Raw genomic sequence first — 22,067 nt, 5'->3', positions numbered from 1 at the left:
GCAGAAAGACCAGGCGCAGGACGCGCTTGCGCGGTGACTCCCGCTTTACGTCCGCTCCGCCTCGCCCCGCCCGCGTCTTTTCGACCAAGTTACAGGGCCGAGGGGACAGTGCGCACACGCAGGACGCCCGGAGACTGGCTGGTCCCTCCCGCTCTCTGGAGGTGCAGTGGGCTCCGTCAACTGCCAACAAGCGGCTTCTGCTCAGTGCGCATGCGCGCGCTTGCGCGCTGCTCCCAGCAAGCGCGGCGTGGCAGCCAGAGTACGGAAACGTTGACACCTCCTTCGCCCCTGCTGCTTGCCCGTCAGCCTGCGCCGAGGCGTGGGTCCCGTATCCGGAAGATTGGGTCGACGTAGGCTTCCGAACTCGGGGTCCACCGAGAAAAGGAAAGTCGGAATCCGGGGACCGACAGACCGTTCCCAAGACCCCGACTAGGTGGATGCCGGTGTGAGAAATCGTGTAGGAGCCTCAGGCGCATTCGGTGCCGCCTGGAGTAGCGGCTCACCGAGGCTTTGGAAGCCATGACCCCGGGGTGGAAGCCTCACCTGGGTGGGGCTCCAAACAGACCTACAGGAAACGGTATTCCAAGCCCTGGGGCGCCAACAGGTTTAGGTGTTCCAGATTTTAGTTGATCAGTTTTGTTACTTGAGATGACGGTGTGGCAATGATTATTTTCTGACACTCCTCTGCTAGGGGTATACACCGAAGTGCTCACAGATAGTCACCCGGGGGTGCTTACCAGAAAGAGAAAGTGGAGATTGGGCTAAAGGTGAGAGATGTGTGGGAGGAGGGACGAATAGAGATGGTTCAGTGGTCACTAGACTGCACCCAAAGGGCGAGGCTTGGCGGCGTCTCCGCCTGTTTCCAGCCCTTATTGTTCTCTCTCAACTTGTCCAACTGCTCATGGTCTTCTAGGTGAAGATTTGGAACGTGCAGTCCTTTGGGCGGTGGGTCTGCTCCACTGTTTTACAGTGGTTTAGGGCTCAGAGTGGAGAGAGATGTGAAGCAGAACAAAATCCAGCCTTGTGGGTCTGATGGGCACGTGACAAGTGCAAGTGGGGGTCCAGAGCTTGTTCAGCTGCTCCCCATCCTTCCTAAACACAAATCCTGTAAAAACCATTCTTATCGTGCTTGGTATTGTGTTGGGCTAGTCACTAAGTCGTGTCCGGCTCTTGCGACCTCACGGACTGTAGCCTGCCAGGTTCTGTCCATGGGATTCTCCAGGCAAGAATACTGGAGTGAGTTGCCATTTCCTTCTCCAGGGGTCTTCCCCACCCAGGAATCTGCAGAGTTGGATATATTCCTATTTCTCTCTTAAAAAGTAGGATTGAACCAAGGCAAATATCCTAGTGGCATTAAAGAAGTTTTACAAGGAAACTTTTCCTGAGCAGCAGCAGTTGTGCGGTGAGGACGGAAAATAAGCTCTTTTTTTAGAAACTGGAAATTTAAGTATGAAATCTAATTTTTAAATATTAGCATATGACTCAGCTTTAATGAAATGGACAAGTCACAGTCTGGCCACATTCAGCAGTCAGTCATGCGGACAACTTGTGATCTCATCCAAATTCAGTAGGGGACAGTCTACTTGTTTAAGTGACGACCTCTGTGCAGGTTCCTCCCTTTTCTGTGACCTTCACCTTCTTTGAACAAACTGGTGCAACTTGAGAATGAGTATCTGGGCTAAGAAAATTGAGGAAAAGTCTTGAGGAAAACTTAGAATGAGGAGGTCTATGAGGCATGTTTACATCTCCTAATGAGAGCGTTCCTCTTGTGGGACAGAGGAAGGCAAAAAAGAAGCCAGAAAGGTCCTTACTGGGTGTGGAATTAGAGCAAAGGAAGGTTGAAAATTTGTCTTAAAATTTTTATTAAGAGAATTTCCAAACACATAGAATAGTTACAATGAGCTTTCATATACTAGCAACCAGTTTCAACAGGAATCAAAATTTTGCCTTATTTATCCATTTCTGCATTTTTTCCCTGAAGTGTGTTAAAGATTCCCTGGACATCATATAATTTTACCTATAATTATTCCAGTGTATTTCTAGCCAATATGGACTGTTAATAACTATCACACCCAAAACAAAAATAATTCTTTAATAATTCTAGTACTTAGTATATTTTTAGTTCCCCTACCCCCATCTCAATAAACTTTGGATTGTTAAAAAGGACTATTTACTACATTCATTGATACATCTTTTAAACCTCTTTTGATACATATTAGTCACACCTTATCTAAGGGGGATATGGTCCAGGACTTCCAGTGAATGCCTGAAACCACATCTCTCCCTCTCTCCCTCCCGTGTGTTTTATTCTATACATACCCATGGGAATGTTTATAAGTTAGGCACAGTGAGAAATTAACAATAACTAACAGCAAAATAAAACATACTGTCGTAAGTTATGTGAATATGGTATCAGAATGTTTTGTTGTACAAATTTAATGCCTTTTCCATCTTAACTAAGCAGGAATCATGTTGTGGTTGTAACTTTTGCAGTTTGAGGTTCAACAGCAAAACCAGCAAGAATTTTTCTTTCTTTACAATTTCACAGAAGTTTCACACTTTAACATAGATCTTAACAACTTCAGCATAAGATTTTTTTTTCTTAGTAAGTTGAGAATTTTCACCTTTTCACTTAAAGGAAGCACTTTGCAGCTTCTCTCTGGCTTACCTGAATTGCCAACCTAACTACTCTTGCACTTTGGGGTCATTGTTAATTAAACCTAAGCACTGTGATAGTGGTACAGCCAGTCTGATAACTAAGAGGGCCGCTATAAACAGGCAGGATATGCCTGGACAAAGAGATGATTCTTATCCCAGGCAGGACAGAGCAAGATTTACCATACTACTCTGAACAGTGAGCAATTTAAAATTTATGAGTTGTTTATTTCTGTAATTTTCTATTTAATATTTTCAGACTGCTGTGGACCACAGGAAGCCAAATCTGTGGATAAGCAATTCCCCTTCCCTTTCCATTGATGATGGTGATGCCATCTACTTATTGAAGCAACTTGATCATTTAACCTATAGAATTTTCCACATTCTGAATTTGGTTGGTTGTTTCTTCATGTGATATTTAACATGTTTCTCTGCACTTGGTATATCCTTCAAACAAATCTAGAGCCAGTGAGGATTTACAGTAAGACAGTGTGTTTCAGTGCATTAAACCCATTACCCTTTATAATGCTCAAATTCTCCAATAAAACATTGTTTTGCTATACCCTTTTGACACAATTGTAGTAGTCTTTAGGGTCTTCCTTGTTTTCCATTTTGTACATTTCCTGCCGTAGGCATAAAATCAGCCATTTATCCAAGGAATGCTAAATCACTTTAGCAAAAAATGGTATCTGTATTTTTTTTCCTTAAAAAGAACCCTGGAATTTGTCCTAATTGATGGGTAATCTTGGTATTATTGAGACTTTCCCGTCAGTCCAGTGGTTAAGTCTCCATGCTTCTGCTGTAGGAGGGTTAGAGATCAATCACTAGTCGGGGAACTAAAATCCTGCATAGCACAGCCAAAACAAAAAATTGCATTCCCCACGGGAAGAAACCTGTCTTAGGTAATCTAATTCCCCTGGTCCCAGACCTTTACCCTGCAAAGGTGGGAGGAAGAAATTCCTGCAAGCCTTGACCTAGGCTAGCTAGCCATTCATTCAACCAGTATCTGCTGAGTAGACATTTGTACCAGACACTTTTAAACCCTGGGAACACACTGGTGAATGAAACAAAAATCCTTGTCTTTGCAGATTTATTTTGATTATTGTCTATCAATAAGATAAATGAGTAAATATATAGCATGTCAGATGGAGGAAAGTATCAGGGAGGAAAAGAAAGGGAGTATAATGAGTTGAATGGTGGTCCCCCAAAGACATGTCAATGTTTGAGTCCCCAGAACCTGTGAATGTCACCTTACTTGGAGAAAGGATCTTGAAAATATAATTAAGGATCTTGATGAGATAATCCTGGATTATCTATGTGGGCCCTAAATCCAATGACAAGTGTCTTTATGAGAGACACAGATTAGGATGACTACTATTAACAAATAATAACAAGGCTTCCCTGGTGTTTCAGTGGTAAAGAATCTGCCTGCCAATGCAGGAAACACAGGTTTGATCCCTAGTCTAGGAAGATCCCACATGGCACACAGCAACCTGTGTGCCACAACCACTGAGCCTGTGTTCTGCAACAAGAGAAGCCATCAAAATGAGAAGCCCGCACACTGCAATGAAGAGTAGCTTCTGCTTGCCACAACTAGAGAAAAGCCCATACAGCAACAAAGACCCAGCATAGCCAAAAATAATTTTTTAAATGTTCATTATTATAATAACAGAAAATAATAAGTTGATAAAGTGGAGAAACTGGAACCTTTGTGAACTATTGGTGGAAACATAAAATGGCTCAACCACTATGTAAAGTTGTATTGAGGTTCCTCAAAAAAATAAAAATAAAATTACATGCATGTATCCTCAGTCACTTCAGTCATGTCCAACTGTTTGCAACCCTATGGACTGTAGCCTACCAGGCTCCTCTGTCTATGGGATTCTACAGGCAAGAATACTGTAGTGGATTACCATTCCCTCCTCCAGGAGATCTTCCCAACCCAGGGATCAAACCCAAGCCTCCCACATTGCAGGCAGATTGTTCACTGCTGAGCCACTGAGGAAGCCCCAAATTACCATATATCCTAGCAATCCCACTTCTGGATAGATCTGTAAAAGAATTGAAAGCAGGATTTTGGAAAGACATTTGCACATCCATATTCATAGCACTATTCACAATACTCAAGAGGTAGAAGCAACTCAAATGTTCATCAGTGGGTGGATAAAGGATAAACAAAATGTGATATATACATACTATGGAGTAGTATCCAGCCTTAGAAAGGAAATTCTGCAATATGATAACACTACGGATGAACCTTGAGAATATTATGCTAAGTGAAATAAGCCAGTCACAAAGGACAAATATATATGACTCCATTTATATGAGGTATCTAGAGTAGTAAATTCAGAGACACAGAATGGTGGTTACAAGCAGGGAGGGGGAGAATGGGGAGTTGCCTATTGGGTAGTTCAGTTCAGTCGCTCAGTTATGTCCGACTCTTTGTGACCCCATGAACCGCAGCACACCAGGCCTCCCTATTCATCACCAACTGCTGGAGTCTACCTAAACCCATGTCCATTGAGTCGGTGATGCCATCCAACCATCTCATCCTCTGTCGTCCCCTTCTCCTCCTGCCCTTAATCTTTCCCAGCATCAGGGTCTTCTCAAATGAGTCAGCTCTTCGCATCAGGTAGCCAAAGTATTGGATCTTAGTTTTATGAATGTTGAGCTTTAAGCCATGTGCAAAAAGATGATGTTGGATTTCTACTGCACATCATATACAGTTCTTCAACATCAGTCCTTCCAATGAATATTCAGGCCTGATTTCCTTTAGGATGGACTAGTTTGATCTCCTTGCAGTCCAAGGGACTCTCAAGAGTCTTCTCCAACACCACAGTTCAAAAGCATCAATTCTTCAGCGTTCAGCTTTCTTTCTTTATGGTCCAACTCCCACATCCATACGTGACTACTGGAAACACCATGGCCTTGACTAGACGGACCTTTGTTGGCAAAGTAATGTCTCTGCTTTTTAATATGCTGTCTATGTTGGTCATAACTTTCCTTCCAAGGAGTAAGCATCTTTTAATTTCATGGCTGCAATCGCCATCTGCAGTGATTTTGGAGCCCAGAAAAATAGTCAGCCACTGTTCCCACTGTTTGCCCATCTATTTTCCATGAAGTTATGGGACCAGATGCCATGATCTTCGTTTTCTGAATGTTGAGCTTTAAGCCAACTTTTTCACTCTCCTCTTTCACTTTCATCAAGAGGCTTTTGAGTTCCTCTTCACTTTCTGCCATAAGGGTGGTGTCATCTGCATATCTGAGGTTATTGATATTTCTTCCAGCAATCTTGATTCCAGCTTGTGCTTCTTCCATCCCAGCATTTCTCATGATGTGCTCTGCATATAAGTTAAATAAGCAGGGTGGCAATATACAGCCTTGATGTACTCCTTTTCTCATTTGGAACCAGTCTGTTGTTCCATGTCCAGTTCTAACTGTTGCTTCCTGACCTGCATACGGATTTCTCAAGAGGCAGGTCAGGTGGTCTGGTATTCCCATCTCCTTCAGAATTTTCCACAGTTTATTGTGATCCACACAAAGGCTTTGGCATAGTCAACAAAGCAGAAATAGATGTTTTTCTGAAACTCTCTTGCTTTTTTGATGATCCAGCAGATGTTGGCAATTTGATCTCTGGTTTCTCTGCCTTTTCTAAAACCAGCTTGAACATCTGGAAGTTCACGGTTCACGTATTGCTGAAGCGTGGCTTGGAGAATTTTGAGGATTCCTTTGCTAGCGTGTGAGATGAGTGCAATTGTGCAGTAGTTTGAGCATTCTTTGGCATTGCTTTTCTTTGGGATTGGAATGAAAACTGAGCTTTTCCAATCCTGTGGCCACTGCTGAGTTTTCCAAATTTGTTGACATATTGAGTGCAGCACTTTCACAGCATCATCTTTCAGGATTTGAAATAGCTCAACTGGAATTCCGTCACCTCCACTAGCTTTGTTCATAGTGATGCTTCCTAAGGCCCACTTGACTTCACATTCCAGGATGTCTGGCTCTAGGTGAGTGTGAGTGATCATACCATCGTGATTATCTGGGTCGTGAAGATCTTTTTGTACAGTTCTTCTGTGTATTCTTGCTACCTCTTCTTAATATCTTCTGCTTCTGTTAGGTCCACACCATTTCTGTCCTTTATTGGGCCCATCTTTGCATGAAAATTTCCCTTGGTATCTCTAATTTTCTTAAAGAGATCTCTAGTCTTTCCCATTCTATTGTTTTCCTCTATTTCTTTGCATTGATCGCTGAGGAAGGCTTTCTTATCTCTCCTTGCTATTCTTTGGAACTCTGCGTTCAAATAGGTATATCTTTCCTTTTCTCCTTTGCTTTTTGCTTTGGGTAAAACTCTATTGGGTAGAGTTTCAGATTTGTAGGAGGAAGTTCTGGAGATCTGTTTCACAACCCTGTAAATGTACTCAATGCCACTCACCTGTACATGTAAAAAAGAGAGAAATACACAGAAAAAGAGGTGCCCATGTGATCACAGAGGCAGGCACTGGAGCAATGCAGCCACAAACTTAAGGAATGCTTGGAGCCACCAGAAATTAGACGAGACAAGGAATGAAATCTCTTTCAAAGCCTCTGGAGAGAGCACAACCCAGCTGACACCTTGATTTTGGACTTCTGCAATCTCTAAATGTAATAGAATGAATTTCTGGGTTTGTTGTTCTTTTTTTTTTTTTTTTTGGTCATGCCATGCAGCACATGGCATGCCAACCAGGGACTGAACCTTTACCGCGTGCAGTGGAAGCACGGACTCTTAACCACTGGACTGCAAAGGGAAGTTCACATTTCTGTTGTTTTCAATGGACTTTATTTGTGGTAATTTGTTATGGCAGCCTCAGGAAACTTCACACAGGGAGTGAACGTGTGAATGTCTGGTCAGATGTGGGATGGGGTACAATAGAGTGGCCAAGGAAAGTTCACTGAGAAGGTGCCATGTGAGAGAGGCCCTCTAGAGGCAAGTGAACATGGATACCCGAGGAAACAGTGAAAGTGCCAAGGATGGTTGGTGTGTGTCTTGTGAGTTGAGGAAGGGCAAGGAGGCCAGTATGGCAGGAGGAGAGGCTGTGAGGGGAAAACTAGGAGGAAATGAGGTCATAGAGGGGAGTGGGAAGACTAGGTAGGGCTTTTAGACCATTTTAAGGACCTTGGCAAATAAATGAAATCCCCTTCAGGGATTCTGAGTAAGGAATGATTGATCTGTCTTAGATTTTTAACTGATCCTGTTCAAGCAAAAGATAATCATTGTAAAACATAATCAATGAATAATAAATATTTTTATAAGTAATGTTTAATTTCAATTAGGTTTTTTACTCATCTTGCAGTTTATGGGGAATTCAGAAGTTAGAAGACATCATGAGGAAATAATAAGGCAAATCCAGAATATGAAACAATTGACTCCAACCTTTCAAAAATTAAAGCCAAACAAAAGTGGGGGGGAGTGGGAGAAATGTACTAATTTAAAAAACTAAAGATGCATAATATTAAATAAGACATGTGAACCATGATTGGGCCTTGATGTGGTAGAATGTTGGCTTCCCAGGTGGCGCTAGTGGTAATGAACCTGCCTGCCAAAGTAGGAGAGGTAAGAGATGTGGGTTTGATCCCTGGGTCAGGAAGATCCCCTGGAGGAGGGCATGGCAACCGATTCCAGTATTCTTGACTGCAGAATCCCATGGAGACAGAGGAGCCTGGCAGGTTACAGTTCATAGGGTCTCAAAGAGTTGGACACGACTGAAGCAAATAAGCACAGCACAGCATAGCATAGCAACAAAGCACAGCACACAACTAAGCATACCAAGTGGTAGAATGTCTACAAAGGCCTTACCCAAACAATCCCTCCAATCCCCATGTCCACATGCTTTTCCCACTGAGGGCTGGCATCTATTTCCTTTCCCCTGGAATCTGGTTCTGGCCCCGTGACTTGCACTGACCCATTCAATACAATGGAAAAAAAGCTGTATGGCTCTGGTACCTGGGCCTTAAAAAGCCTTGTAGCTTCTCTTTTTGCTCTCTGGAATCCAGCTGATAAAAGGTCCAGCCTGAGCCTCCAATTAATAGAATGAGGCCATTCAGTTCCAGAAGAACTGCCCCAGCCAATACAACACAGGACAAAGATGAACTATCAAATAACTGGAAAAAATGAACACAGTCTTTATGGACTGATATATAAACTTTCCAGGATTCTTTGCTAAAGTTAAAAAAGCAAGGTACAGAAGATAGTACCTAATATGTTATCTTTAGCGTCTGTATTTGCATTAAAAATGCTAGAAGACTATATAAGACTATAAGTGGTTATAGGTAACATGAATATTCAGCAAATATACACCAGCATGGTTGTGCCAATTAAAATATAGAAATACCTCTGTCCTAGTTGGTAAATTGCCACTCTCCAAGCCCCTGAATTCCCTCCACCTCTGCTCTCATCCTGGAATACTTGATTGCTCCGTGATTTAACAAATAAAGAGTTACCTCTGGCAGGAATGGGGTTTGAGAGGCCAGCAGACTATGATATGGATGGTAACAGGCATGCAAGGGAGACTCTGCAAACTAGACCTTTTAATATTGTTCTGATTTCTGAACCAAGTGAATATGTTACCTATTTAATAAAATATATTTCAAAAAACAAAAGCAATGCAACTACCATTCTCTATCACAGTACCTTGTTTTACAGATTTCAAATTAATTGCTACCTTGCTGGTTTACCATAAAATGTTAGTACTATGACATTTTAGATATTGCCTGTGTTGTGTTCACTTCTATATTCCCAGCACCTAGAACCAACCAAGTAGAAATATTTGTTGAATGAATGCAGAATACATATTTTGGTGAAAAAACATACTGAGCAAAAGACACTGACTATAGTGAAGGCAGTGCTCAGAGGAAATTTTATAGTTGTAAAAGTGTGCATTAGTCAAGAAGAAAGGGAATTCCCTGGTGGTTCAGTAGTTCAGACTCTGTGCTTCCAATGAAGGGGGCATGAGTTTAATTCCTGGTGAAGATCTTACATGCCATGTGGCAAAAACAAATGAACAAACAAACAATAATCAATAACCTAATTTTACACTTTAATGAATTAAAAAAGAGAGGGAAAGAAAAAAGAGCAAACTAAACCCAAAGCTAGCAGAAGAAAGGAAATTATATAGATTAGAGGCAATAGGGGAATTCCCTGGTGGGCCCAGTGGTTAGGATTCCATGTTTTCACTGGCAAGAGTATGGGTTCAATCTCTCCCTGGTCAGTCAGTTCAGCTGCTCAGTCATGTCTGACTCTTTTAGACTCCATGGACTGCAGCACGCCAGGCCTCCCTGTCCATCACCAACTCCCGAAATTTACTCAAACTCGCGTCCATTGAGTCAGTGATGCCATCCAACCACCTCATCCTCTGTCATCCCCTTCTCCTCCCGCCATCAATCTTTCCCAGCATCAGGGCCTTTTCCAATGAGTAAGTTCTTCACATCAGGTGGCCAAAGTATTGGATCTTAGTTTTATGAATGTTGAGCTTTAAGCCATGTGCAAAAAGATGATGTTGGATTCCTACTACACATCATATACAGTTCTTCAACATCAGTCCTTCCAATGAATATTCAGGACTGATTTCCTTTAGGATGGACTAGTTTGATCTCCTTGCAGTCCAAGGGACTCTCAAGAGTCTTCTCCAACACCACAGTTCAAAAGCATCAATTCTTCAGCGTTCAGCTTTCTTTCTTTATGGTCCAACTCTCACATCCATACGTGACTACTGGAAACAGCATAGCCTTGACTAGACTGACCTTTGTTGGCAAAGTAATGTCTCCGCTTTTTAATATGTTGTCTATGTTCCTTCCAAGGAGTAAGCATCTTTTAATTTCACGGCTGCAATTGCCATCTGCAGTGATTTTGGAGCCCAAAAAAATAAATTCTGTCACTGTGTCTACTGTTTCCCCATCTATTTTCCATGAAGTGATGGGACCAGATGCCATGATCTTAGTTTTATGAATGTTGAGCTTTAAGCCATGTGCAAAAAGATGATGTTGAATTCCTACTGCACATCATATACAAAAATTAACTCAAAACGCATAGACAACCTAAATATAAAAGCTAAAACCATAAAATTCTTAGAAGAAGGATAAATCTTCATGATCTCAGATTTAGCAATGGATTCTTGGCTATGACAGATAATGAACTATGCAACAATAACAACAAACATGGATAAAATGTACTTCCAAGTTTAAAACTGTTGTTCATTAAAGAACGTTATCAAGAAAGTAAAAAGACAACCTACAGAATGGGAGAAAATATTTGCAACTCATATACGTGATGAGGGGTTAATATATAAAGAACTCTTCCAACTCAACAATGAGACAAAAACCCCAATTCAAAAAAGGGCAAACGACTTAAACTTTTCTCCAAAGAAGATATACAAATGGCCAATAAACACATAAAAAAATTGACGTAATTAGTCGTTAGGGAAATGCAAAACAAGACAACAATGATATCGCCTCACATACTAATATTGCTATAATAAAAACATTTTTTTAAGAAATTAAGTACTGAAGGATATGCGGAACAGTTGAAACCATCATGCACTGCTAGTGTGAATGTAAAATGGTATGGGCCCTGTGGGAAACAGTTTAGCACTTGCTCAGAAAGCTGGAGATAGAATTACCATATAACCAACCACTTATGCTCCTAGGAAATACCCAATAAAATTGTAAACAAGTACTTGACAGACACTTGTAAGCCAATGATCATTGTAGTGAAACCAAGCAGAACCCTGTGGGACTTTCCAGGGACAGACTCCAGTATCCAGTATTTTTTTTGATTTTAATTTTATTTAATTTTGGCTGTGCTGGGTCTTCATTGCTGTTCAGGCTTTTCTCTAGTTGTGGTGAGCAGGCTTTTCTATAGTTGGTAGTACATGGATTTCTCATTGCAGTGGCTTCTTTTGTTAGGAGCATGGGCTCTAAGGCATGCAGGCTCAGTAGTTGTGGCTCACAGGCTCTAGAGCACATGTTCAGTAGTTGTGGCACATGGGTTTAGTTGCTCCCATGTGCCCATAGGCATGTGGGATATTAGTTGCACATAGGCATGTGGGATCTTCCTGGACCAGGAATCTAACCCATGTCTTCTGCATTGGCTGGTGGATTCTTCACCACTGAGCCACCAGGGAAGCCCTACCCTGTCTCTTGTTTGTAGAAAAGCTTTAGCCCCTAGGCTTACCCTAAGTTCCAAAGAGCAAATTTAATCAGAGAAGTGAGAAAAAGCAAAAACAAAGGAAAACAGTCAAGGCAAATTAATAATAATTTAGCCATAAAACAAAGTCAAGGACCTCCTCTAGAGTTGTGGATGGTATTCTGAACCATATCCTTGAGTTGTTTTGCAGATACAAAAATCCCCACTAGGTGGAGGACGTTAACTGCATACTGAACACAAGCTCATAGAGCCCAGGCCAGCTGGAACCAGAAGGCTGCTGACTGCAGAAATAGCACCTAGTTACTTCACCACCAGCCAATCAGAAGAATATCCTCCAGGCACCCTGTGACCCTCTACCCTAACGTTGCCTTTCAAAACACTTCCCTGGGAATTCTCTGGCAGCCCAGTGATCAGGACTCTGTACTTTCATTACTGGGGTCATGGGTTCAATCCCTAGTCAGGGAACTAGGATCCTGCAAGCCACATGGTACAGCCAACAATAAATAAAAATTAAAAAAACAAACAAAACCTTTCCTGAAAGCTTGAGGAGTTCTGATCTTTTGAGCACAAGCTGTCTTTTTTCCTTGCTTGGCCTTGCAATAAACATTGTATTTTCTTTCACCACAAACTGGTGTCAGTAGATTGGTCTTGCTGCCAGTCACGCAAGTAGACCCAAGTTTAGTTCAGTAACAGTAGCACTATTCACAAAAGCAGAAAGGTAGAAACAAACCAAATGTCCATCAACTGATGAATGGATAGACAAGATGCAGTATATCCATAAGACAGAATATTACTCTGCCATGAAAAGGAAAGAAATTTTGATTCATGCTATAGTATGGCTGAACATTGAAAACATGCTAAGTGAAATAAGCAAGACATAAAAGGACAAATACTATCTGTATGAGACATATACAGTACCTCATATGATACTGTATATCAGGTAGATGGAGTCATCAAGTTTATAGAGACAAAGTATAACAGAAGTTACTCAGAAGGAAAAAGGGAGGGGTGGGAAGTTATTGCTAAATGGTTACAGAATTTCTCCTTTATTATTTTTTTAATTGGAGCATAATTGCTTTACAATGTTGCGTTAGTTTCTGCCATACAATGACATGGATCAGCTGTATGCATACCTATGTCCTCTCCCTCTTGGACTTCCCCCCACTCCCCACCCACATCCCACCCATCTAGGCTGTTACAGAGCACCAAGCTCAGCTTCCTGTGAATTTCTCTTTGGAATGGTAAAATAGATAGTGGTTATGGTTGCACAACATTGTAAAGTGATTAATGCCACTAAATTGTACTTTAAAAAGACAAATTTTTTCTTATATTTTACCACAATAAAAAGAGAAAGAAAAAAAAATACTGGTTTGTTCCTTGATTCCTTCACTTTCTCCTAGTCTTCAAACCCTCAGAACACATATCAGCCTAACTTTGTTCTCACAAGAACTGATGTGTGTGTGTGTGTGTGTGTGTGTGTGTGTTCAGTCACTCAGTTGTATCCATCTCTTTGCAACCCTCTGGAATGCAGCCCACCAGGCTTCTCTGTCTATGGGATTTTTCAGGCAAGAATACCGGAATGGGTTACCATTTCCTCCTCCAGTGGATCTTCCTGACCCAGGGATAGAACCAGAGGCTCCTGAACTGCAGGAGCAATAAACTCATTCTTTACTAATGAGCCTCAGGGAAGCCCCTTACTTCCTACTTAAAAAACAAAAGAAAAAAAAAAAAAACCCACCTCTACTTTGCCTTTCTCTTTTAGAAATGTGGGCTTCCCTGGTGGCTCAGCTGGTAAAGAATTGGCGTGCAATGCGGTAGACCTGGGTTTGATCCCTGGGTTGGGAAGATTCCCTGGAGAAGGGAAAGGCTACGCACTCCAGTATTCTGGGCTGGAGAATTCCATGGATTGTACAATCCATGGGGTCACAAAGAGTCAGACAGGACCGAGCAACTTTCACTTACTTCACTTAAGAAATTTTGCTACAAGTCTATATCATACTTGCCAGCAGGTGGCAAAATCTGTCTGAATTTCGGTCCAGATTCAGACACCTGTGTCCTCTATGGAGCTTTCAAGGTCAGATCCCTATGACCAGATGACTGCCCTTTGTCACCCCAGTATCCCCGGCTATGCCGCATGACACAGTCCTTGCCTTCAAATTGTGGGGAATAAACACGGAGGAACAATTCAAGACAGTGTGGAACAGCCTTTCCCTACTGTCAGTCATTTGGATGCCACCTTCCCATACTAGTATCTAGTTACTATAGTTTTAAAATGGACATTTTTATTACAAAAGAAAAATCTGAGCATTACAGTAAATCAGAAAACCTATTACTTGCCATATATCTCAAAGATAACCTATCACAAATCAGGAAGACCAAGTAACTTCTACGTATATTATTGTCCACCAAAAGTTGTGAGCCTGTTTTATCTTGGTCAGAAAAGGGAAAGAAGAAAAAATGGAATTAAAGACACTTTAGCATTAAATGAGGCTTTTCCCTTGCTAATAAAGACTGAAGAACTGAAAGGACTTTCTCTGTATGTGATTGCTTACAACTTACCATATCTCAACAAATTTGAGATTTTTGTCCTCCACATTTTGAAAATAGTGCTGTATCTACGACTGAGGTGTCCTAGTAAAAGTGTTTTTGTTCTTTCCCTTTCTCAGCAGTAAGTAAAATAACCTCTAAAAGCGGATGACCACTTGGTATTCGATGAAATGGCATAATAAACCATCCATGCACCAAGTGAAGGCTCCCGCGAGCCCGTTGCCTACTTTGGGAAAACCTAGTGTCAGGGTTAGGACTTCCTGGTTCTCACTCCGTGGGTCACTGCCTGCGGCGCCTCAAGCGCGCACTGCCGACCAAGGTTTGTTTCTGACATCACATACCAGCTCAGTTCTCCATCAAAGGACTCCGGACAGCTTACTGCAGGAGACAGTACTTAGCAACATGCAGACCCCCTTTCAGAACTGTCACGCAAACAGGTCAGGACCGAACGTGCCAAAAGCAAGCTACAAACTCGGAGTTAACACTACTGCCCCAAGGCCGAGCCACCGGAGATGTAGGCGCGACTCTGTGACGTCAAGACTCCGCTCACAAGGTAGGGGCGGCCCCTCTCGTCTTAGGGCGGGGCGGCGTGCTGACGCCACACGCTGAGGCGGGGCCGAGAGTTTGGTGCCCCGGAGTGGGGTGTCGGCGCCTCATTCGGGTGGAGCTGAGCCGGAGACAGGTAGGCTTGCGCGGCGGCTGGGTCCCGCCGGATTTGGGAGGCTCCGCGCCGGTCAGGCAGGCGGCGAGGGTCTTGGCATGGGGCAAGGCTGCCGCGCCCTCGTTGTCGCCGCCACCCCGGTGACAGGGAGTGGAGCTGGCTGGAGCGGGGCTGACGGGGGGGAGGTGGGTGGGACGGAGCCTGACAGACGGACGTGGCAGCCAATGGTGCGGGGGGCGCCTCCTGGCGGGCGGAGATTGGCGGGTGCGGGCGAGCGCAGAGGTCGCGCGGGGCGCGGAGCGGCAAGCCATTGGCTGTGATGGGCAGAGGGGTGGGCTGCGCGGCGGATGTGAGGGAACGGGCGCAGCGGCAGGGGTGACCCCCAAGGTCGAGGAGGCGTCACGTGGGAGTCGTCAGGCTGTGTCCTCTCCCCGCCTGGACGGCTGGAAGGGTGGCGCGCCCTTGAAGAACCAGCTGTGAATTGTGGGCATTCGTTTTTCCCAGAGCGCGAAGACGCTGGTCGGCTTCTGTCCGGACTGACCCTTCGCCCCTGGGACGACCCTTTGAGGAACAGATTACTCTGCAGTACCCCTCTGTCTTGCAGTACTCCTCTGTCGTACTCATCCTTCCTGTGTTCCTTGGGGTGACGCCCTTGAGGAGCGGATTAGCCCACAGTATCCTGTGTATTCAGTACCCCCATACCTATCTTCCCTGCGCTCTTCTGGGGTGAACCCTGAGTGAATTACCCTCCAGCACTTAGTACCTCCACTATGCTCAGTACCTTTACGGTACTCAGCACTCATCGTTTCTATTCTCTGTGCTCTTCAGGGTGACACTCTTAATGGACAGGTTACTCTGCTGCATGCACGCTCAGTGCCCAAATACTCAGGATCCCTCCATGCTTAGCACCCATAGTACCCATCCTCCCTGTGAACTCTTTGGGGGCAACACCCTTAATGGGCAGACTAGCTTGCAGTACCCTACTGTACTCAGTACGCTTCTTTCTTCCAGGGATATGGTAGTTCATGTTGAGATGAAGCGCGTTTCCTCGAGGAACACACTAGTGTACCTTTTCCCTTTCGCAAAGCTACCTGAGTCAGTGTAAGTTGTGTAACGAAGCTTAGTAGAAAACTGGTGGCGAAACACTGAGTATAGATAAGGACTTGCTCTCTCTGCCCTTTACATGTAACAGAGGAGAGGTGACTCAGACCTGAGGTGTGAACTCTGTTTTGTCCTGGGGTTTCTCTGCTTTGTTTTACCTGTACTTTGAAGCAGGGAGTAGAGGCTGACTCCCAGGTTTACTGCTCTGAGCAGCTTTAAAAGGATAAATGGCCTGGATGAAGTCTTGCTTGCACTGTGACAAGAGGTGCAGTAGTCAAACTGCAGTTTTTTTGTGCAAGACCCTCACGGTCTGAAAATGTATAGAACTTATTCTAGCTTTGCAAATTAGCTGATCTTAGAAAGTTGAAGAAAGATTAGAGTATCCTGATAAAATTTTGAAGAGCATTTTCCACATTTCAAGTACTTTTTTTTTTCCTTAAACAGTTTTATTGAGATATAATTCATGTACCATACTGTTCATTCTTTCAAGTATACAATTCACTAGTTTGTAGTGTATTCATAGTAAGCAGCCATCACCAAAATTTAGTTACTTTTAAAGATTAACTTTAATTTCAGAAATACATTAATTTCTGTTTTCATTTAAATTTGAACACACAGCTTATTAAAAGTGCAATATTTACCATGCTATATGTGTATCTTGCATATATATCTATGTATATCAGATCTGCTTTTAATTAGTCTTACTCCTTACTGCCCCATTTGAGAAAAGTACTGTACCGTCTTCTTTAAAATTTTTAGATAGTTTTACTTTGGAATAATTGTACAATTACTGAGAAGTTTATTCTAGAATTTTGTAATTTTGAGAAATTGAACATGCAAATCAATTATATGCAATTATAACAAATAGTGCAGAGAGATCCCACTGTCCCTTTACCCATTTTCTCAAATAACATTTTTACAAAAACTTCAGAACTATATCACAACCAGGTATTGACAGTCAAGATAGAGAACCTTTCCATCATGCCAAGGGTCCCTCCTGTTATCTTGTTATGGCTGTACCCACTTCCATCCTGCCTGCAGTTCCTCAGCTCCTGGCAACCACTAATCTGTTTTCCATTTCTATAATTTTGACATGTCAGGAATGTTACATAAGGAGAATCGTACAGTATGTAACCTTTTAGGATTGGCTTTTTTCATTAAGCGTGATTCTCTGAAAATGCATGCAGGTTGTTGCCTATATCAGTAGTTCTCTTCATTTTTATGCTTTTGATGCTATTGATGTACCAGGCTATTGGTGTACCACAGTTGATTTAAGTCTCCAGTCATTGAAGGACATCTGGGTGGTTTCCATTCTTTGACTGTTAAGCTGTTATAAACATTTATATACAGGTTTTTGGGGTTTCTTTTTCCTTCAAATTCCTGGTTTAATAAGGACTTTTTTATTTTGAGAAAAAAAAGGTCCCAAACATCAGGCTGTTCACAAAAATAACCGACAGTATCAACTTTAGAAAACAAATCTTAATATTACACCAGTTATTTTTCTAGAGGATGCATTTGACATGCCAACTCTCATTCACAAAAGTACATTATTATGTTTGTGTTGAACAGCCCCACATAGCACTCTTGTACGGGATATATATATATATATACACACAGGTTTTTATGTGAACAGAAGTTTTCATTTCTCTGAGAAAAATTCCCAGGAGTGTGATCACTAGGTCATAGGGTGGTTTCATGTTTAGTTTTTTTTAAAGTAGACAGACTTTTCTGTTCTACAGACTTTTCTTTTACATTCCCACCAATAATGTGTTTGTGACCCACTTACTTCATATTCTTGGTAGCATTTAATACCATTAAAAATTTTTAGCCATTCTAGTAGATGCATAGTGATTGTGGTTTTAATTTGCATTTCCCTGATGGCTAGTGATACTGAATGTGTTTATTTGCCTCTTCCGTGAAATACCTATTCATATCTTTTGCCCATTTTGTAATTGGATCATTTGCAGTTCTTAATGTTTCATTTTGAGAATTTCTTAAGCATTCTAGTCCTTTGTTGGATATGTGGTTTGCAGATATTTTCTCCTGTCTGTGGTTTGTCTTCATCTTCTTAATGGGATCTTTTGGAGAGCAAAAACTTTTTAATTTTGGTCAAGTCCTGTTTATGAACTTTGTTTTTTCTGGGTTGTGCTTTTAGTAGCACGTTAAAGACCACCTTGCTCTCGTTTCTCTTACATATTTCTCTATAAGTTTTATAGTTTTGTGTTGTACATTTAAATTTATAATCCACTTCAAGTTGATTTCTGTATAAGGTGTGAATTCTAGCTTGAGTGATTTCTTTCTTTTCTTTTCCGTTTATTCTTTCTTTTTTTCTTTTTCCTTCCACTATAAATATCCAACTAGCAGCATTTGTTGAGAAGACTGTTCTTCCTCCATTGAATTGCTTTTACATTTTTGTCAGATATCACTTGGTTGTGCTTGTGCGGGTCTGTTTTAGAGTCCTCTGTTGTGTTTCATCAGTCTTTTTGTCTGTCTCACCATCAGGACCATACAAAATGATTATTGAAGCTACATAATAAATTTTTAAATTAAGTAAATTGGTTCTTCCCACTACTATTGTCTCAGCTAATCTAATTCCTTTGCCTTCGCCTATAAATTTTAGAGTAATCTTACCTCTATCTACAGAAATTCTAACTGAGATTTTGATAGGAATTGTGCTAGAGTTGTGTAACAATTTGGAGATAATCTTCCAGTCCATGAACAAGGTATGTCTCTCATTTATTTAGGTTTTTTTATTTTGTTCATTGGTATTTTGTAGTTTTTAGCATACAAGCCTTGTACAGGTTTTGTTAGGCTTACACTGTTTCCTTTTTAAAAATTCTTTTTCATGTGTCCTTTGTCGTTTGTAGAGATACAGTTGGTTTTTATATATTTATCTTGTATCCTATGACCTTGCAAATTCACTTATTCTATAAATGCTTTTGTAGGTTCCTTAAAGTTTTGTACATAGATAATCGATTATGTGATCTGCAAATAGTAGTAGTTTTATTTCTTCCTTTCTGATCTGTATGCCTTTTAGTTCCTTTTTTTGGCTTATTGCACTGGCTACAGTTCTCAGTAGTATGTTGAATAGTAGGGTGAAAATAGACATCCTTACATTGCTCCCAGTTTTAAAAAGATGCAGTCACTCTTTCACAATTAAGTAGTATGTATTAGCTGTAGGCTTTTGTGGAGGCTTATTATCAAGTTAAAGTTCCCTTTTATTCCTAGTTTTCTGAGAGTTTTTATCATAGTGGTTGAATTTTGTCAAGTACCTTATCTGCATCTATTGATATGAGCATGCAGTTTTTCTTTTCAAGCCTGTCAGTATGGTAGATTGCATTGTTTTTTGTTTGTTTTGTTTTTGGCATTGCCACATGTGGATCTAAGTTTCCAACCAGGGATTGAACCCATGCCCCCAGCAGTGGAAGTAGAGTCCTAACCATTGGAGTGCCAGGAAATTTCCTGGAGTCTGTTTTCTCAGGAGCTTTTAAATTACACATGAAATTTCTTGAATAGCTATTTCAAACTGGATAAGTTGTTGTAGTTTGTACTTTTGAGTTTCTTGATTTCCTTGCTGACCTCATATCTAGCTTTTCTGTCTCTTGTTGAAAGAGGAGTTGAAGTTTCCAACTATAATTTAAATTTGTTTTTTTCTCCACTCACTTTTATTAGTTTGATTCACATATTTTGAAGTTATGTTGTTTGGTATGACATAGATTTAAGATTGCTATATTTTAAGATTTAAGATTGCTGTATTTTCTTGGTAGATTAATCTTTTGTCATTAGTATCTCTGGTAATTTTCTTTGCTCTGATGTCTATTTTGTCTGATAATAGTATTATTATTAGATGATGAAATAAACTCCCGCTTTCATTTGCTTAATGTTTGTATGATACATAATGTTTCATCCTTACACTTCCAACCTTCCTGTATTGTTATATTTGAAATTTCTTAGATTATCAGATCCTGTTGTTTTATCCATTCTGCCTATCTCTAACGGGTGTATTTAGATCATTTACATTTAGTGTAATAATTGATATGTTAGGAGTTATGTCTGCTATTTTATTCTTTCTTTTTTGTTTTTTGTTCCTCTGCTTTCTTTTTCTTGCCCCCTTGTGGGTTACTTGAACACATTTTTCTTTTTTTTTTTTTTTTACTTGAACACATTTTTAAATTCCACTTTTAATTACATGTAGTGTTTTTTAGTGTATCTGTGTAGTTTTTTTAGTGGGTTTTTAGGTATTGCATTGTGTGTACATAAGTTATCACAGTCTACTAGTGTCATCATTTTATCATTTTGAGTGAAATATGGAAACCATATCTCTGTTTACATCACTTTATCTTACTCCACTTAAAATTGTCTTAATTAATTCCTCTACAGACACAGCATTAGAACCACATCAGATGTGTTGTAATTTTTGATTCATCCACCACACATCATTTACAAGATTCTAGAGGAAAGGAAACCCACTCCAGTGTTCTTGCCTGGAGAATCCCAGGGACGGGGGAGCCTGGTGGACTGCCATCTATGGGGTCGCAAGAGTTGGACACGACTGAAGCAACTTAGCAGCAGCAGCAGAGGAAAGGAAATTATATTTACCTATATTTTGTTTTCTTTCTTTCTTCATGATATTACAAGTTTCCCTTTTATCATTTACTTTCTGTTTACAGGATTTCATTTAGCCATTCATTTAAGATAAATCTTCTGTCCGTAAATTGTTTTAGTTTTTCTTCATCTAAGATCTTTATTTCCCCCTTTTTCCTGAAGGATGTTTTTGCTGGCTATAGGGCTCTGGATTAACAGTTATTTTCTTTCAGCACTTGAAAAGTGTTGTGCCACTTTCTCTTGGCCTTCATAATTTCTGGTGAGAAATATACTATTTGAGTTGTTCGTAGTTTTCAAAAGCTTATGATGTATCGTGGAATGTATTTCTTCGGGTTTATTTTGTTTGGGGTTCTCTCAGGTTCTTGAATCTGTAAGTTTATGTCTTCTGCTAAATTTGGAAAGTTTTCAGCCATTATTTTTTTGAATACATTTTCAGCCCCTTCCCCTTTCTGCTCCTCCTGAGATTCTGATGACATTTATATGCAGCATTAGGTCTTTTATTATAGTCCCACATGTCCCTGAGACCCTGGTTTTTTCCCCCCAGTCTATTTCCTCTTGTTCAGAATGGGAAATTCCTCTTGTTCATGTTTGTTCATGTTCATTGTTTCTTCTTTCTTTGGTTTAACTTATTTATCAGGTTTTTTATGCTAGTTATTGTAATTTTCAGTTCTGAAGTTTCCATTTGGTTCATCTCTATATCTTCTCTTTCTTTACTGAGGCTATTTTCATTTGTTTCAAGCATGTTCATAGTTGCTTGTGGAAGCATATTGATGCTGACTCTTCTACAACTTTGCCGTGTAATTCTAATGTGCGTCATCTTAGTGTTGGTGAGTGCAACAGAACAGGCTTCTGACACTGCTGGGGGGATAGGAGGGGCTGCCTGGTTATTACTGGGTGGAAGCGGAGGCTCCTCACCTGGCCTCCTTGGTATCTGTGGGTAGGGATTCCTTGTCACCGCTGTGTGGTAATTTCTCAGTTAGACCTTTGTGATTCCACCCTGCCTTGTGCTGCTGGGCAGTAAAATCCAGGCTCCCTCCTGGCCTCTACTAATGTTGTTGGGGGGAGGGGGTCATTGTCACTGGTGGGGATGAACGTCACTGATCTTCTCTGATACTACCAGGTGGAGTGGGAGTGGGCCCCCATTTTTCTGTGGGGTTGGTTGCAGTAGAGTGGTTATTGTCTAAAAATATCCTGTCCTGCTAGACTGCCCCATTCTCAGTCCGCTGGCCTGAGAGGGCAGACTTACGTTGCAGCTTTTTTTGAGTCTACAGTAGTTGGTATTTCTGGGTTGCCAACTTCTTCAGCACCTAACTTGGAATATAT

General features: G+C 41.2%; 1 protein-coding gene across 4 annotated transcripts in view; it reads left to right on the top strand.

Moving 5' to 3' along the window:
- The first annotated feature begins 14,937 nt into the window (after positions 1-14,937).
- OGDH (oxoglutarate dehydrogenase) overlaps positions 14,938-22,067 on the top strand; it is a 67,355-nt gene continuing 60,225 nt past the window's right edge. For all 4 annotated transcript variants that reach the window (XM_006051299.4, XM_006051297.4, XM_006051300.4 and 1 more), the window contains exon 1: positions 14,938-15,059. The gene's annotated coding sequence lies outside the window, so the exon portion shown is untranslated. The remainder of the gene's footprint in view (positions 15,060-22,067) is intronic.

Source organism: Bubalus bubalis, chromosome 8 (genome assembly GCF_019923935.1).
Source record: "Bubalus bubalis isolate 160015118507 breed Murrah chromosome 8, NDDB_SH_1, whole genome shotgun sequence".
NCBI lineage: Eukaryota > Metazoa > Chordata > Mammalia > Artiodactyla > Bovidae > Bubalus > Bubalus bubalis.
The sequence above is the reverse complement of the archived record's forward strand: the minus strand, read 5'-3'. Positions and strand labels throughout refer to the sequence as shown.